The 16,628-nt window shown below is 36.3% G+C and overlaps 1 protein-coding gene and 1 long non-coding RNA gene across 6 annotated transcripts in view; both read right to left on the reverse strand.

The window, feature by feature from the left end:
* The window catches only part of CTNND2 (catenin delta 2), an 864,616-nt gene that overhangs the window by 632,329 nt on the left and 215,659 nt on the right, over positions 1-16,628 (reverse strand). The window lies entirely within an intron of this gene.
* On the reverse strand, positions 1,299-11,306 carry LOC145722530 (uncharacterized). The gene is made up of 2 exons (XR_014146848.1): positions 9,016-11,306; positions 1,299-8,983 (listed from the first exon to the last, which is right to left on the reverse strand). It is a non-coding gene; the product is annotated as an uncharacterized LOC145722530 (long non-coding RNA).

A 16,628-nucleotide genomic window follows, 5' to 3' on the forward strand; every position in this document is an offset into this window, starting at 1 on the left:
CAATACACCTTGGACAGGTCACTTAACTTCCTGTGCCTCTGTAACTCAGGGGTAACGATAGTCACTACTTTTGGGGTTAATTTACATGTAAATGCTTACAGGAGTACTGACATAAAGTAACACTCTGTGTATTAATCACTGTCTTCTGTTTTTATCTTCAGCCCCATTCACCTTTTCATTATTTAACCTGTGCCATACAGTTCTAATTACTGTGGAAGGCTAACACATTTTCGTATCTAGGAAAATAATCTCCCCTCTCCCCACTTCCTCTTATTAAAAAAAAAAAAAACTACTTTGCTACTCTTGTGCAATTATTTTTTTAGTAAAATCTGTATTTCCCAAACATACTGGTAACAACAGCTCACTATTACTTATGGCATGCTTTTTATGAGTCAGGCACCGTATAAAGGCTTTATTGACACAGATAATCAAATTTAATCATATGAGGTATACTTTATTATTACATTTGCTTTATAGATTAGAAGAATGAAAACTGGAACCATTAAATAAGGAACCCAGGTCACCTGATTCTAAAATATGTATCCTTTATGACTGCAGTGCATCACTTCCTTTCTTGTAGAAATTGGGCTCAGGTTTAGATTAAATTGACATATTTATTTGGGGAGAACTGACAGTGTTGAATACTAAGTCTTCCTATTCGGTACTATGATTATTCTTTGTCCAATTATTTATGTTCTTCCTTAAAGCTTTATACAGTTAATATAACTAATATTTATAGAGTACTTACCACATTGTAGGCACCTATTTGAATGCTTTACAAATATTAGTTAATTTAATTGTCACCATGACCCTATGGCATCAGCTTTATTATTATCATTTTCATTTCACAGAGAGGGAATAAAGGCACAGCAATGTCTTTTTAAATTAAGTGACTTCATATCATACAGCTGATGAGCGGCAAAGCTGGTATTTTTACTATACTTTCTTGGCTCCAGAAACCATGACTTTTGATCACTAAGCTCTCAACTATTACTCAAATCACAGATAAAGTATATTTTACCTCTTCATATACCATTGACATTTGTGACTGGGAACTTTTCTCATTCCATTTGTATTTTGTTATTGCTAGTGTACAGGAAAGCACTCATTGGTTTTTGTATATTACTTTGCTATCCTGTTGAAAAGTGATAAATCAGTTAATTATCCTAGGTTATTTAGGAAGCTCATCAAAATAAATCTAGATTCTGTTTCTCAATATCCAAAATTTATCATTTTATGTTCTTTTTTAAAAAATGTTTTGGCTGGCACTTCCTGAACAATTTTTTTTCCTGAACAATTTTAACTAGATTCTGCATTAGACATACCTATACCTGTCTTATGTTCCACTTCAGTGGGGATGCCTCTAGTAAGAGAACTTCTGCTCTTTTTTTTTTCAGGTGGGTACTGTCTAACCTGTTAAGGAAACACTAGGTACTGAGAGTCTTACATTCATTCAGTTACTCATTATCATTCCCTGGACCTTTTATTTTGAAAGAGTACAACAGCGCCCCCCACATCCTGCAAAATAGGGCTCTAACCCATTCAATTCAGAAGACAGCTACATTATCACCCAGTAGGGCTCTGTTTGCCACACTAGGGATGCACAACTTGTATTTGTGAATAAAAGGAGAAGTGGGAGGAAGGGTTTATGCCTCTTATCTCTGTCATGATTAATCCTCCCAAGTTCACTTAAAAGCATTCCATAATAAATTACACTAATCAGTATTTTTTAAGAAAGACATGCATTGTTCAGCTCAAGGTCGCATATTTTTTATTGAAATAAATCACAATTCAAATGGCAGAAGGCTCTGCTATATCCTTTCATTATTTTCATTCAGGGCGTAGGAATCAAATGAGATCAATCCAAATGCACTAGAAGCAACCCTAAGTCGCTTTCATACATTTCACGTATGGTTACCCAGGATGTAAACATTACACACACTTGTGGTTTCAGTAATTGAAATGGCTGCTAATGTGGCTCCAAGGCTTCTAAGTTTCTGGGTTTTGTTTTTTTCTTTCAATGATGACACACACTCATCTGGTTTTTAATATGGGAGGTACTGAATCAATGATCTTTGACTTATTTTTGTAGCAGCATTGTAAAGGTTGTACCTGCAGCACGTTCCTCTTTGATTTAGATTTTTAAAAATCATTTTAGCTTTTTAAAGTAGTTCTGAATCATTCCATTCCAAATATTCTCAGCATTGTAGAATTTAGGTACAATTACAGAAAAGACAAACACCTATAAATTGGCATGAGAGTACTGCAGTCAAAGAAGACCAACATCTCAAGCAAGATGAACCCGGATCTTTGTAATCCACATTTATGTATGCTTGTTCAGTTTTAATCATACATATGTTACACAGAAAAATAATCAATAAGTAGCTTTATGTCTCTGCTCTTTCCATAATTCTGTTTGCAATATTACCCTTTACAATAACATTATAAAACATTCAAGAAAGTAAGAGGAGTGTGGGACTTCAGACTTTCCTTCTACACTTGCTGGTGAAAACCTTTGATTAGTCAACCCTACACCATCTCTGCTTCCATACTCTATGCTGAGCACTGCCAGAGAAATATTGCATACTAATATGGATGAGAGCCACTACACAACCCCAGTTTTGGTCTTCAGAGTATTTGTTAAAGGTGTTTTGTTTTCTGGATTCCCCATCTCAGTCACCACAGAGGTTTTTCTAAACCTACATCATGCTCTCATGGCCAGCGAAGCCACCAGCTCCGCATTTCAAAGGGTAATTTTTACTCCTACTGACCCATGAACTGTGGAAACCTACACATGGAAAAGCCTTCCATCTCTCTCCTACCCAGATGAACTTGAAAGCAGAGCCTCCTAAGATAAATTACCATCATCTCTAAATTTAAACATATAATCATAGTGACAAAAAGAAGAACGAGAAAGTAGTTCCAATGATTCTGAGATGCACACTTTTTCACATTTTAACATCTCTGAAATCAGAATGAATCTTAGAGCCAGCAGCTTCTTACAATCCCTTTTAGGCAGATGGTGGTCATGGTGCTATTCTCAAGTCCAGCACATGTGGGAAAGTGGCCCCTCTGTTTCACTCAAAGCGCTCTTGAAGTACTTTGAGGAAGGAACAGCAGTTCTGGCTGTTGTCTGAAAACCTTCCAGTGACACATTCTGGTGAGATCAAGAAAACAAAACTTGCAGAATGTGTCACAACAGCTCAAAAGACAATCACAGGGCAACTGTGAAACACTTCTTAAAAAGATTCTGAGCCCTCACCACTTCTGTGTCACTGAGGATGATAGTGCATGGAAAACAGATGCTGATGACACACCATCAAAAGTGAGTCAGAAGAGAAAGACTGGGGAAAAGTTTTGGGAATACTTAACCAACTTATTGAACTTGGACTTTCATTTTTTAAGAATGTGCAATAGTACCTTCCATTTTTTAAGAGTGCACAACATGATAATGAAAAATGTACATCTAGATGAGTCCAAAACAGCTTTTCCAATAGATATAAAGTGAAAAAAAATTAAGTAACAAAAAATCTTTGTGTCTTAGTCTTCCTTCCTCCCTCCCTCCTTTCCTCTTTTCTTTCTTTCAATTTTTTCTTTCTTTCCCTTTCTTTTCTTTTTTTTCTTCTTTCTCTTTTTCTCTTTCTCTCTCCTTTCCTCCCTCTCCACCTCCCTCCTATCCCACCTCCCTATTTCCCTTCTTTCCTTCCTTTTCTTTTCTTCTTCCTTTCTTCTTTCTTCTTTTCATCCTGTCTCTCTTAGTGGTACAGAAAATAATGGTGTGTCTTAATTTTAAAATATCTCAGATTTTGGCAATAGTTTAAATAGGGTTTGTGATTCTGACATTTAGTCACACGCAGTGATAATTAGTCTAAAGACTGACAATACAAAAAGCCATTTTTCAGATTAGTATATTTTTACAAGCACATTTTAAATGCCTTTATTTTCATTGCCATACTAATCAAAATATTTTAGAAGTCGTTTTGATAAGCCTCTTGCACATAAAATTCAAATACTCAAATTTAATGCTTTGTATTTTAAGTGACATAAAAACCTGGGTTGTTTCTTATTAACTCTATGATTTTTGTCACATAGATGTTTATAATTATCTTTGAAGTAGGTGAAAATCATCATCATCCAGGAGAATGTTTAATTTTATTACTAAAATAAAATTTTTATTTTTTTTAAACTTTTATTTTAAGATTTTATTTTTTCATTTGAGACACAGAGATACAGAGACAGAGAGAGAGAGCATGAGCAGGGGGAGAGGCAGAGGGAAAGGGAGAAGCAGGCTCCCTGCTGAGCCAGGAACCCGATGTAGGGCTCGATCCCAGGACCCCAGGATCATGACCTGAGCCAAAGGCAGACGATTAACCATCTGAGCCACCCAGGTGCCCCTAAAATTTTTATTTCTTCAAAAAATTATTATCCATCTTTTATCTATTCATTATGCAACATTTATTTTCTGGTCTATAACCACAAATTATAGTAAACTTCCTCTTCAAGTTTTATAAAGATCGTGGAACTTATTATATCTTTTCATCAAGTGAAAATAACACATATTTACTTAAAATATCTTGCATGTATAGGTTCAGGTGTTCACATTGACACATGTTTTCACTACATGAAATTGGTCCAACTAACCTTCCACGGATGACAAAGAATATAATGACTGGAAGTGAAGGTCAAGACAAACAGCAAAAAGAAGAAATAAATAAATATGCATTAAGAAAAGCTTGTCTGAACATCACGGATATTACGGTAGCTTGATGATAATGGTGCATTCTGAGTTTATCTGCCATTCTAGGCTGGATCAGAAGGAGTCAAGTCAACTTGCTGACAACCAACAAAAACCCAGAATCCATTATTGGAGAGCCCTTATTTCCTGTCTCCCTATTCTATCCTGTATTGCTGTATTCGGTGGGAAACTGACTAAACTGAAAAACCCTGACATCCTTCATCTTTGTCAAGGTCCTAAAAACATTACAGTCCATGTCTTGAAGTCACTTAAGCCCTCTGGCTCCATGCACTTAGCTTGTAAAACTCTCCATAAAATGACGGCAGATTGCTGATGGGAGGAAGTGACAAATTAGTGAATTAAAAATTTACACTGCACCATATGAAAACATTTCCTGACATTTGGCATTATTGGATGGTAAGTGTTTCAAAAAACAAGTATAGAAATTGAAATTTTACAAACTGAGGTTTTATGTAATAAAAACAAATCACATTTTTATTTAGTTTATAAAGGATAAACAAAAAGAACTTAGAGATCTATAATAGATATTATAAAATGATGAGCATTTAGGAATCATTTAACATTTTATTAAAAAGTGTTAAAAATTCACTTCAGTAGATAGTGCACAAATGGTAGGCTATTTTTTTTTCAAATATTCTTAATATAGTACAGGCTATTCAAATGGATCCTTAATTCCCGTAGAAGAAGCTAGGTGTAGACTATAGATATCCAGGCACAATTCTCATATGTGCTAGTGCATTGTAGCTTTTAAGTGTTAGCATGTATATTACTGCAAGAGCACCAGCCAGTAATACCTCCAGGACTGGAACGTGAACTAGATTAGGGAACATGGGAATAAGGACTTGTGATGCCTGTTCAGGGGATTCTCCCCAAATGGGTGTAGTCGTGTCTCCAAAATATCAAGCTTAAGACATGCGAAGGCCAAATGAAGCTTTGGTTATGGCCATCAGATCTTATGTTGGGGCTTGAAGTTTCAGGGCTTTTCTATCTCTTTCCTTCTCTAACGTTTGTTTCTCCTCATTGGTTTTGACTCTGTATTTTATTCCGGTTTCTGCTCTCACCCCATGGTTTAGCCTTACTGGAACTGAACTAAATTTTCCATTTCTTGAATGCATCACACTTTTGTTTTCCTTGGGGTCTTTCCATATATAATCTTGCCAAAAAGACTTTCCTCACAGGTATTATCTTGAACCATATGCAACTGTCATTTCTACATGTCAAAAACAATGGAATCTCAGCGATATTTTAAGGCCGTTAAGATTATAAGGTCTCAGCTTAAAGCCCCACCACCCATCCACCCCCAAGCAGGACATTTTTCCATTCTGCTTCTTTTAATCTTATGAGCATTTGATACTTGTCTGTATTTTTGTAAGTTACTTATTCAGTTGTTTGACTTGAAGATTAATTGTGAGTGCCTTAAAGTCATGAGCTGTATTTTATTAGACATCATTGTTACTCTTCTTTTGAAATTTTTTGAGTATAGTTGATGCACCATGTTACATGAGTTTCAGGTGTACAGCATAGTGATTCAACATCTCTATACTATGCTCACCACAAGTGTAGCTGCTATCTGTCACCATACAGCACTGTGACTGTATCATTGACTATACTCTCTATAATGTACCTTTTATTCCGTAAGTGAAAGCCTGTATCTCCGTCATCCATTTTACCCATCCCCAGCCTCCTTCTCCTCCAGCAACCATCAATTTGTTCTCTGTATTTATAGGTCTGATTCTGCTTTTTGTTTCCTTATTCGTTTTGTTTTTTAGATTCCACGTACAAGTGAAATCATATTGTATTGGTCTTTCTGACTATATTTGCTATCTGACTTATTTCACTTAGCATAATACCCTCTAGGTCCCCCCATGTTATCACAAATAACAAGATCTCAACCCTTTTTTGGCTGCATAACCCTCCATTATAATTCCATTATAATTCATCAATAGATGAATGGATAAAGATGTGATACATATTTACCTATTGATGGACACTTGGATGACTTCCATATGATAGCTATTGTAAATAATGCTGCAATAAACACAGAGATGCATATATCTTTTTGAATTAATGTTTTCATTTTCTTTTGGTAATTACCCAGTAGTGGAATTATTCGATCACATGATATTTCTATTTTTAATTCTTTGAGGAACCTCCATACTGTTTTTCACAGTGGCTGCACCAATCTACATTTTCACAAACATTGCACGAGGGTTCCTTTTCCTCCACATCCTTGCCAACACTTGTTGTTTCTTGTCTTTTTGATTTTAGCCATTCTGACAGGTGTAAGGTGATAACTCATTGTGGTTATAATTTGCATTTCCCTGATGATTAGTGATGTTAAACATCTTTTCATGTGCATTTTGGCCATCTGTATGTCTTCTTTGGAAAAACGTCTATTCAGGTCTTGTGCCCATTTTTTAATCAAATTGTTTGGGTTTTTTGGTGTTGAGTTGTAAAAGTTCTTTGTTATTCTTAATGCCTAGGAATATTTTATTGAGTATAAGTAGGTAATATTTCTATATTTGTCAAATGAATGTTGAGGACTAAATTCTAATAATAGATTCACTCACTGAACAGAATCATTCAGAATGAAAACAGCCTTAAAGACTAAGACCATATCTTTACTTCTCAAATTCTACAACTCTGAGCGCAATGCCTGGTTTAATTATTTTCTCTTGAATGAACAAGTATATTATGTGCCTTAAGTAGTGTACATTTACATCTGCAAATATATCACTTACACAAATAGCTGTAAAGCACAATAATTTCTGATAGTTATATGAACGCACACATCTAGATCTAGGGTAATTCCCAGAGAGGCCAGCTGAGGTGGGCTTGGAAGACTGGTCAAATTTAAATGGGAGAAAATAAATTAAAAAGAACAGGACAAAAATGCAGAGAAGGGGAGTTAAAAGGTATTTTTTCTCATTTCTTTGTTTTTTCCAGGTCAAACTGAATTTATTAAAGTAGATTTCTTTTTGAAAATCTGAGATAAAATTTCCCTAAAGTGAAATGCACATATCTTAAGTATACAATTTGATCAGTTGTTAAATACATACAACCAGGTAATTCACTTGAATCAAAATAAAGAACATTTCTATCATCTCTAGAAGTATCCTCATGCCCCTTTGCATACAACCCTCAAACACTATCTAATTTCTGTCACTATAATAGAGTTGTGTTTGCTTTCAAACTTTATACAATGGAATCATAAAGAAATTGTGTCCAGGATCTTTTGCTCACAGAATGATTTTTTTTGAGATACATTCATGTTGTATGTTTCAGAAGTGTGTATTTTTAATTGATGGGCAATACTCCATTCTATGGCTCTACCAAAATGTGCTTATCTATCACAGGTATTTTCATTATTTTCAGCCAGGGGTTATTACTATAAAGTTACCACGACATGCTGGTGCCACTATCTTTTCAGTCCTATGTCTCTATTTCTCTTGGGTAAATATCTAGGAGTAGAATCGCTGGGCCATATGGTAGATGTTAAGGTTACGTTTATTACAAACTACCAAAATTTCTTCAAAATGGTTATACCATTTAGACTCTAACTTGTAATCTATGAAAATCCAGTTGCTGTATTATCCTTATCATAAGAGAATAATCTTATCATAGGAAAGGATTTCTTACAGAGAACAGAAGAGCTCTAAGATATAAATTCTTAAAAAGCCAATTTAGTTTTTTGTTTTTTTTTTGAGAGAGAGTGCGAGAGAGTGTGAGTTGGGGGAACAGCAGAGGGAGAGGGGGAGAGAGAATATTAAGCACGCTCTACACCCAGGGTCCATGCCCAGTGCAGAACCCTTCACCAGGCTGATTTCATGAGCCTGAGATCATGACCTGAGCCAAAATCACTTAACTGACTGAGCCATCCAGACGCCCTTAGATTGTATTACTGTTTTTTAATATGCATATTAAAAGACACTGTTAGGAAAATCATAGAAAAGCTACAGAAACCTTATATTATTAGCTTTTTCATTTCATTCTATTATTCATCTTGAGTTAATTTTTGTGTGTTGTGTAAGGTATGGTCAAGTCAATTTTTTTCCTATACAAATATCTGATTTTTCCTCCTCCATCTATCACAGATTTTCCTGTCATCATCAAAATACCTTGGTGTCTTTTTTGAAAATCAATTGACTATGAAGGTAGAGTGGATTTCTCAACTTCATTGTGTTCCATTGATATACTGATATACTTTGATATACTTTACAATGTATACTGATATACATTGATATACTTTACAACAAAACCACATGCATTATTCAAACCTTCAAGATGCATACTGAGTTCTCATTTACTTGTATTAGTTACTAAGAAAGGGGTATTGAAATCTGCAACTATATTTTCTATTTCTCCTTTTAGTTCTATCAGTTTTTGTTTCATGTATTTTGAAGGTCTGTTATTGTGCATATACACATTAAGATTGTTAAATCTTTCTGCATCTATGTAAAGACATCCTTTATCTCTATTAATTCTTATTTCTTCAAAATCTACTTTGTCAACAATTAGTCAATTATTTAAATTACTGATCTGACACCAGCTTTTTTATGCTTACTGTTTGCATTATATCTTTTTCAGTTTTTTTTTTTTTTCAAAATGTCTCTGACATTATAGTTCAAGCACAGCTCTTGTAGACAGCATGCAGGTTAGACTTGTTTTTACCCAATATGACAATTTCTACCCTTAAAATGGAATGTATAGTCCATTTACACTTAATATAATTCTTAATAAGGCTGGATTTAATTTTCCATATTTCTATATTTTTCTCTTTTGTGATGATTCATTGTAGGAAGTGTGAGTTATGTTGTGTCCCAATAAATATGTTGTGTCCACCAACAGATAGTTGAATTACAATCAGAACATCTTGATTCTCTCCAGGTGGTTCCTGGCACAGAGCTCCTAAAACCCTTAGAACTTCTTGAGTGATAAGGGTGATAGAAGTGTCTACTGTCCTAAGGAAGCAACCCATGGACAGCTCCTAGATACCTTCAGGAGGTTGCCTGGTTACCAGAAAGACTAAACCTTGATTAGGAGCTTGGACTTTTATCCCCAGTCCCCTATGTGGGGGTGGGGGGAGTGGAGCAGGGGAGCGGTGCCAAAGATTGAGTTAATCAACAGTAGCCAATGATTTAGTCAATGATGCCTATGCAATGAAACCTCAACAAAACCCTGTGAAGCCCTAAATGATGGGGTTCAGAAAGCTTCTGGGGTGGCGAACACACTGAGGTGCTGGGAAGGTGATGCAGGCCGAGAGGGCATGAAAGCCCTTCATACCTCCTCTCATACCTTGCCCTACACATCTCTTCCATTTTGCTGTTTCTGAGTTGTAGTCTTTGTAATAAACCAGTAACAGTAAATAAAGCATTTTCCTGATTTTTGTGCATCATTCTAGCAAATTATGAGACCTGAGAAGGGGGTTGTGGGAACCCCAAATTTATAGCTTGTTGGCCAGCAGTACAGGTGGCTCCTAGGGCTTGTGACTGGCATCTGAAGTAAAGAGCAGACTTGTTGGACTGAGTCTTTAATTTGTGGGGTCTATGTTAACTCTGGGTTGTTAGTGTCACAACTGAATTATTGAACACCCAGTTGGTATCCAGAGAGTCAGAGAATTGGTAGTTGGGGTTGGAAAACACCCCAGAGTCAGACCTGACTTTATGATTTAATAGTGTCAATACATTCTGTTTCTCTCCTTAAGACTAGGTCATCAGAGTGACTCTCGGCTGTGATTCTTACTTCCAAATGTGGCTTTTGTGAGGTCTCGATGGAATGCCCCAGGTGCTCAGCACAGCTGTTTCCTTCTGGATGGACCAGGACTCCAGCATCACTCAGTACCACATGACCTCAGATATCTCCATTCAGCTCTGAATGTCACAGCAGCTGTTCTATTTAGAGCCTTTCGGAGTCTCATCCTCTGCATAAGGGGCCATCACATGCAAATTTTACATTTTCCTCTTCCCTGACACCCGGCTGTTCAAATTCCAGCAGCATAAACTCTGACATCTGCTTCTTAACTCACAGAGATGTCCACATTCTCCCCTTGTGGCAGTTTTGGAAAAACCACTCCTAGGCAGAAAGCTGGGACAAACAGGAGTCTCACCTCATATGCTTCTTCTTTCTCAAGAATCAAGTGCTGCACAACCTGCTGTGCAAAGCCTGAAAACTACCGCCTCATATACTTGTTCAGTGTTACAGGTGCTTAATGCCATAAGTGTCCCTTTCATATCAATTACTTCTTCATGGCCAGAAGCAGAATCACATGTATAATCAACCCCTGGATTAAGGAATTATTTCAATATATTTTATTTGCTAACAATGATAACTTTTACCATAGAATATATAAAATTTAAGAGGAAAACATAGAAAGAAATCAGTCTATCTTACCTGAAATATAAACTCTTAGGGATCGAAATACAAGTCTATGAACTTGGGATTTTCCCCCCAAATCAAAAGAAAGCAGTTATTTAAAAAGCTATTAGGAAATCATTCATGTTTTTAAAAATTGATTATAATTATAGCAAGGAGTAAAAAATGGGCAGGAGCTTCTAGATTTAAAAAGAGTACTAGATGAAGGCAAGGAAATCCTCTCTTTTGCCACATAAATCCTAAGTATTACTTTGAAGACATCTTAGAGATCACTCATTTGAGAGTTGAAGCTCTGAAGTTCAAAAAGAGGTAAGATTTTGCCAAAGTGTGTACTAAAGAAAATAGCACAAGTAGAACCACTAGGACCCCTCAGAGATTTAGTTCCTGATTTGTTAAATGAAGGCACCTGTTCTTTGGGGGGGGTCCATGGACTGGGTATCTCTTGAAATGTCAACTTTTTTGAATGTTGTGACTTTAATGTGATCTCTTCAAAAGTTTGTATTACTCAAAATTTCTTTGCTTAAAACATGATTAAATCATTTCAAAATTATTTTCTTTGAGGCAGAATTGGTATACAACATTTTATTAGTTTCAGGTACAAAACACAATTTAATATTTGTATAAACTGCAAAGTGAACACCATAACAAGTCTAGTTACCATCCATCACCATATAGCCACAAACTATTCTCTGTATCTATGAGTTTTATTTCATTTGTTCATTTGTTTTTAGATTCCACATATAAGTGAAATCATATGGCATTTGATTTCCATATTTCATTTAGCATTATTCCCTCAAGGTCCATCCATGTTGTTGCAAATGGAGAGATTTCATCTGTTTTATGGCTGAGTAGTATCCCACTCTGTATGTACCTTATCTTTATCCATTCATCCACTGACAGGCACTTAGGTTGTTTCCATATGTTACCTATTGTAAACAATGCTACAAAGGACATAGGGGTGCATATATCATTTCAATTAGTGTTTCTGGTAATTGTTGTTATTTTCAGGTAAATATCCAGAAGTGGATCATATGGTAGACCTATTTTTAATTTTTCAAGAAATCTCCATATTGTTTTCCATAATGGCTGCACCAATTTATATTTCCACCAACAGTGTACGAGAGTTCCCTTTTCTCCACATCATCTCCAACACTTGATAAAAGCCATTCTAGAGGGGTGAGGTGATATCTCATTGTGGTTTTGACTTGCTTTTCCCTTTTGATTATGATGTTAAGCATCTTCTGTGCCTGTTGGCCATATGTATGTCTTCTTTGGAAAATACCTATTTAGACCCTCTTTTTTTAAATTGGGTTTTGGGGGAATTTTTGTTTGTTTGCCATTGAGTTGTTAAGAGTTCTTGATACATATTAGATATTAATCCCTTATCAGATATATGATTTGCAAATATTTTCTCCCATTCAGAAGACTGCCTTATCATTTTGATGATGATTTACTTTGCTGGGCAGAAGCTATTATAGTTTGATGTAGTCCCAATTGTTTATTTTTGCTTTTGTTGCCTTTGCTTTTAAAGTACGATACAAAAATTCAATGACTTGAAATATGTCAACATAGGTACTCCTATGTTGTGTGCATAAATATTTACAAATGTCATATCCTCTTGTCGGATTGACCCACTTATCATTATGTCCTTCTTTGTCTTTTGTTACAGCCTTTAAAAGTCTATTTTATTTGACATAAGTATAGCTATACCAGTTTTCCTTGTTTCCATTTGCATGGAATAACTTTTTCTATCCCTTCACCTTCAGTCTGTGTGTGTCCTTAGATCTGAACTGTGTCACTTGTAGGCAACATATAGATGGATCTTGTTTTTTATCCATTTAGTCACTCTCTGTCTTTTTATTGGAGGATATAGTCCACTTATATTTGAAGTAGTTATTGATAGGTTTGTACTTATTGCCATTTTGTTCATTATTTCCTGCTTGTTTTTGTAATTCCTCTCTGCTCTTTTCTTTTTCTCTTGTTCTCTTCCCTTGTGGATTGATGACTTTCTTTATTAATGTTATGCTTAGTTTCATTTCCCATCATCTTTTGTGTATCTCCTATAAGTTTCTGCTTTGTGGTTACCATGAGGTTTAGATGTTAACAGCCTATATACATATATAAAATAGAAGAGTTTAAGCTGATAATACCTTAAATTTGAATAAATTCTAAAAACTCCACTTTTTTTTACTCCCTTCCCCCATGTGTTTTTTAATGTCATATTTCACAAATTCTTATTTTGTGCATCACTTAACTAATATTGTAGCTAATTTTACTACTTTTGCCTTTTAACCTTTATACTAGTTTTTAGAAGTGGTTCATCTACCACCTCTACTATACATTCACCTTTACCAGTAAGATATTACTTTTACATGTTTCCTTGTTATTAGTTAGTACCTTTTCTTTTCTGCTTAAAGAAGTCCCTTTAACATTTCCTGTAAGGCCAGTTTAGTGGTGATGAACTCCTTTTGATTTTGCTTATCTGGAAAATTCTTTTTTTTTTTTTTTAATTTAAATTCAATTAGTCAGCTGATAGTACATCATTAGTTTCAGACGTAGTGTTCAATAAATTATCAGTTGCATATAACACCTAGTGCTCATCACATCACGTGCCCTCCTTAATGCTCATCACCCAATTACCCAATCCCCCCCACCCACCTCCCCTCCAGCAACCCTCAGTGTGTTTCCTATAGTTAAGAGTCTCTCATGGTTTGTCTCCCTCTCTGATTTCTTCCCATTCAGTTTTCCCTCCTTTCCCTTATGGTCTTCTGCACTGCTTCTTATATTCCACATATGAGTGAAACCATATGGTAATTGTCTTTAACTCTCATTCAATTCTGAATAACAGCTTTGCCAGGTCGAGTATGTTGTTTGGAAGTTTTTTGTTTGTTTGTTTTTCCTTTTTTACCCTTTTAGAACTTTGACTGTATCATGCTCCTCCTTTTTGGTCTGCAAAGTTTCTGCTGAAAAGTCAGCTGATAGTCTTAAGGGGTTTCCCTTTATACATAACAAACTGTTTTTCTCTTCCTGCTTTTTTCAAGATTCTATCTTCATATTTAAATTTTGACATTTTAATCATAATGTATCTTAACGTGGATCTCTTTGTGTTCATTTTATTTAGAACTCTTTTGTGCTTCCTGGACCTGGATGTCTGTTTCCTTCTCCAGGTTGAGAATGTTTTCAACCATTATTTCTTCAAATAAGTTACCTGTCCCCTTCTTCTCTTCTCCTTCTGGGACATCTATAATGAGAATGTTATTCTGCTGGTCTGTTCTCCTAGGTACCTTAAGCTATCTTCACTTTTTACAATTACTTTTTTCTTTTTGCTGTTTTGTTTGGGTGAGTTCCACTGCCTTGTCTTCCAGATCATTGATCTATTCTTCTGCTTTATCTAGTCAGCTGTTAAACCTCACTAGTGTATTTTTCAGTGTAGCTATTGTACTCCTCACCTCTGTGACTTCTGTTTGGTACCTTCTTGCAGTTTTTATGTCTTTGCTACAGTTATCCCTATTTTCATCCATTCTTCTCTTGAGTTCACTGAGTACCTTTTGGCCATTATCTTGAACTCTTTGTCAGGTAAATTACTTATCTCTGTTTCATTAGGTCTTTTTACGAAGTTTTGTCTTAGTCTTTCATTTGGAACATATTCCTTTGCTTCCTCATTTTGCCTGACTCTCTGTGTTTGCTTCTATGTATTAGGTGAAACGGCTACCTTTCCCAGTCCTGAAGAAATGGCCTTGTGTAGGAGATGAACCTTATTGTTCAACCTTGCTCTAGTACTTGATTGTCTCTCAAACCTTTGGGATTCTCCTAAGTAGACTGATTTATGCCTGACAGGCCCCAATTGTTGAGGGTGTGCCAGGACCTGTCAGTGTTCTGAAGGGAGTGACCTCAGTCAGCACCTAGTTTCAGGCTGATTGGAAGCCAGATCCTTCGGCAACAGCTTTTAATGTATGTAATTATATACAGTCCTGTAGAACCACAATTGTAGACCCTGCAGACCTCCAAACCAGATCTGAATGCGTTGCCTGAGAGATGGGAGACAGCAGCAAGAATCAGGGCTTTGGACAAGTGTATAAACTTCTTTCTGGAAATTACCAGTGAGCTGTAGTGAGGCCAAGGTAGAGCACAAGATGGCACTTCCCTGCCTATGGTTCATTAAATTGCCTCTGTAGCATCTGGATGTGTGGTACACCTGAATCCTGTCCTAGCAAAGCTCATGATGCACATTAGAGGTGGGGTACTCCCTCAGCTTTGGCCATGTAGAAGAGTGTTGGGGGAGGGGCACGCCCATTGCTTTAGCAAGTTTCTGTCCATGCCCACCCACCTGTGCTAGAAAGGTAAAGGGAGAGTGCAAAAATGGCACTCACCAACACCTCTGTCTCCGAAGCAAGTCCCAGAGGCTCCCTGCCCCTCACATAGATGCTTTCAGATCAGCAAATGATTCTCCTTCACATATAATCCAGTCATCTCTCAAACTGCTGCCTTTGTGCTGGGTCCTGAGATAAATGAGTCCATATGAACACCCTTAAAAAGGAATACTTCAGATCCCCACAGCCCCTGAGAATTCCTGGTGTGAGCCCCCCATTGGTTTCCAAAGCCAGATGTTTTGGGGGGGCCTCATCTCTCCCATGCAGATCTCAAGTGATGGGGTGCCTAATGTGGGGCATAAACCCCTCACTCCTTAAGGAGAAGTTCAGGATTCATGACATCCCTCCCTATTGTGTGTTACTGCATGGGGGTGGGGTTTTTAGCAAGACCACATCCCTGTCTCTCCTACCTGTCACCATGTGGGCTTTTTTATCCCTTGTTGTGGAAGCTGTTCAGCTAGTTTTAAGTTGTTTTTCAGTGGGAACTATTCCATATGTAGCTGTAAATTTGGTGTGTCCATGGGTGGAGGGGAGGGAGTTCAGGGTCTTCCTGTGTGACCATCTTGGACCACCTCCCACTTCAAGATTATTTTTATGTGTTGTGAAAAATATGCAAACAGGAGAGTTTTATAAAAGTACATATCTAAATTTGCCAGCAAACTTTTCTTTGCCAGGCCATTAAGAAAGTCAGTCATTATGGATACTAAAAATGGAAAGAAAGCTGTTTCCCCTCACTTTAGACAGCAATTACTTCCTTCTGATTAGAAAGACCAAATAAGAAAGAATTTTAGATTTCTAGTTCAGAGATGCAAAACAAAACAAAACAAAACAAAAAAAACACTTGTTCTTTTCTTATTACCTTCTGGAGACAGAAATAAGTTCAGAGTGAAATGTAAGTCCTTCTAACTGATGTAGATAATAAGAAAAGCAAATTAAGGCTTTTATTTTAATTCATCCTACAGGCCTAAACATGATTACTAGACAATTGCTTAGATAAAAGCCATCACCAAACAAATAAATTAGCCAAAATATTTCCAGTCTAGACTCACTTGAGAAGGAAAACACGGGAGCATTATGTCAAGATTTTATTAAGGCATGTGTTAAAGGGAGTTACAGGAGTGAGGATGGCA

This window comes from Leptonychotes weddellii, chromosome 7 (assembly GCF_054177405.1).
Source record: "Leptonychotes weddellii isolate Sample4059 chromosome 7, ASM5417740v2, whole genome shotgun sequence".
In the NCBI taxonomy this organism is placed as follows: domain Eukaryota; kingdom Metazoa; phylum Chordata; class Mammalia; order Carnivora; family Phocidae; genus Leptonychotes; species Leptonychotes weddellii.